Source organism: Dama dama, chromosome 28 (assembly GCF_033118175.1).
Source record: "Dama dama isolate Ldn47 chromosome 28, ASM3311817v1, whole genome shotgun sequence".
In the NCBI taxonomy this organism is placed as follows: domain Eukaryota; kingdom Metazoa; phylum Chordata; class Mammalia; order Artiodactyla; family Cervidae; genus Dama; species Dama dama.
In genome coordinates this window covers 15,453,784-15,456,888 of record NC_083708.1, presented here as the reverse complement: position 1 = coordinate 15,456,888, position 3,105 = coordinate 15,453,784, and positions in this window count along the sequence as shown.

Sequence of the window (3,105 nt, the reverse complement as noted above, 5' to 3'; positions counted from 1 at the left end):
GATGTATATAGACTCTAATTAGAAATTTTTGGATTTTTTTTTTTACAAGTCCGATTGTATATTGTTGAACAAAAGACTACCATCACATGTGGGTTTGGGTCTTGAATGAAATTGCTTTTCTATTTAATAAGTAGGGATGGGGTGATGAATTCAGTTCAGTTCTATAAGATTTTAGGCAGGTGGGAAAGTATCAGCTACTATTCCATAATATATTTACTATTTTTTGTACTTTTCTTCCTTTAGAGCTGAGGTTCCATTTGATATCATTTTCCATCAGCCTCAAGAATTTCCTTTAACGTTTCTTGTAGTATAGGTTTCCTGCTGACAAATTCTCTTGAGCTTTGTTTTATCTGAAAATACCTTTTTTCTTTTTTTAAATTATTTGGCTGTGCTGAGTTGCAGCGCACAGATCTTCACTCTTCATTGTGACATGTGGGATCTTGAGTTGTGGCATGTGAACTCTTAATTGTAGCATGTGGCATATAGTTTCTTGACCAAAGATTTCCTTAAACCTGGGCCTGCTGCATTGGGAGCATGGAGACTTAGCCACTGGACCACCAGGGAAGTGTCTGAAAATATCTTTATTTCACCATATTTCTGAAGGATATTTTCACTGCACGTAGAATTATAGGCTGAATTCTTGTTTTTTGCTTTTAACGATTTAAAGATGTCATTTTATTCTCTTCTTGCTTGCATTGTCTTTTATGAGAAATCAATGATAATTTTATTTTTCCCTTGTGAATAATCTATTTTTTTCTCCTGGCTGTTTGTAAAATTGCTTTTTGTCTTGAGTTTTCAATAATTCAACTATGCTTTGTTGTGGTTCTCTTGTTTTTCTCGTTATTGAGACTCCCCCCTCCCCAGTTTTATTGAGGTATAATTGACTTACAAGATTGTATAAGTTTAATTGGTGCAATGTAATGATTTGATACATGTATATATTGCAAAATGATTGGCACAATAAGGTTAATTAACACTTCTATCACCCCACATAGTTATCATTTTTTTTCTTTTCACTTATTCTTTCTTTCTCCCCAAGTGGTGAGAATATTTGATATACTTTCTTAGAAACTTTCAAGTTTGTAATAGAAGATTGTTACCTTTAGTCACCATGCTGTGCATTAGATCCCCAGAACTTACTCATCCTATAACTGAAGTTTGTACTGTTTGATCGACATCTCCCCAGTTCCCCCATCCCACAGTCCCTGGCAACCACCATCGTGCTCTTTTGTTCCTATTTTTTTTTTTTTTTTTCTGCATGTGGACCTTTTTTTTTTAATTGAAGTGTAATTGCTGCACAATACTATATAAGCTGGTCCATCCCAGGTGGAAAGAAATGAAAGTGAAATTCTCTCAGTCGTGTCTGACTCTTTGTGACCCCATGGACTATACAGGCCAGAATACTGGAGTGGGTAGCTGTTCTCTTCTCCAGGGGATCTTCCCAACCCAGGGATTGAACCCAGGTCTCCTGCACTGTAGGCAGATTCTTTACCAGCTGAGCCAACAGGGAAGCCCTATCCCAGGTGGCTCAGTAGTAAAAAATCCACCTACCAATCTAGGAGATGCAATAGATGGGGGTTCAATCCCTGGGTTGGGAAAGTCCCCTGGAATTAGGAACGGCAACTCACTCAAGTATTCTTGCCTGAAAAATTCCACCAGACAGACGGTCTGCTGGGCCACAGTCCATGGGGTTACAAAGAGTTGGACACGACTGAGCAACTGAGCATGCACACACGCATGCACATTATTATAAGTTACAGGTGAACAATATTGTGGTTTACATTTTAAAGTTTAAATTCCATTTATAGTTATTATAAAACATTGGCTATACTCCCTGTGCTGTACAATATATCCTTGTAGCTTATTTTATACTTAATAGTTTATATCTTTTACTCCTCTGCCCTTATCTTGCTCCTCCCCCTTCCCTCTTTTCACTGGTAACTGCTAGTTTGTTTTCTATAGCTGTGTTCAGTTCAGTTCAGTCGCTCAGTCATGTCCAACTCTTTGTGACCCCATGGACTGCAGCACACCAGGCTTCCCTGTGCATCAACTCCTGGAGCTTGCTCAAACTCATGTGCATCGAGTTAATGATGTCATCCAGCCATCTCATCCTCTGTTGTCCCCTTCTCCTCCCGCCTTCAATCTTTCCCAGCATCAGGGTCTTTTCTGAGTCGGCTCTTCACATGAGGTGGCCAAAGTATTGGGGTTTCAGCTTCAGCATCAGTCCTTCCAATGATTGTTCAGGATTGATTTCCTCTACAATTGACTGGTTTGATCTTGCAGTCCAAGGGACTCTCAAGAGTCCTCTCCAACACCACAGTACAAAAGCATCAGTGCTTCAGCACTCAGCTTTCTTTATGGTCCTACTCTAATATCCGTACATGACTACTGGAAAAACCATAGCTTTGACTGTATGGACCTTTGTCGGCAAAGTAATGTCTCTGCTTTTTAATATGCTGTCTAAGTTGGTCATAGCTTTTCTTCCAAGGAGCAAGCATCTTTTAATTTCATGACTGCAGTCACCATCTGTGATGATTTTGGAGCCCAAGAAGATCAAGTGTCTCACTGTTTCCATTGTTTCCCCATATTTTTACTGGTAACTGCTTGTTTGTTTTATATAGCTGTGAATCTCCTTCTAGTTTTGTTATATTCACTATTTTATTGTATTTTTTACATTCCAAGTATAGGTGATATCAGACTTCCCTGGTGGTTGAGTGGTACAGAATCTGCCTGCAATGCAAGAGAAGAGGGTTCGATCCCTGGGTTGGAAAGATCCATTGGAGGAGGACATGGCAACCTGCTCCAGTATTCTTTCCTGGAAAATCCCATCGACAGAGATGCCTGGCAGGCTACAGTCCACAGGGTCACAAAGAGTTGAACATGACCAAAGCAACTGAGCATACAGGCATAGATGATATCATACAGTGTTTTTGTCTTTCTCTGTCTGACTCATCTCACTCAGCATAATGCCCTCTAGACCTGTCCATACTATTGCAAATAGCAAGATTACCTTCTTTTTAATGGTGAAATAATGTATATATGTGAATATTATTGAATGTGAATATATGAAAAAATATATATCTCACATTTTCTTTATTCATGTGT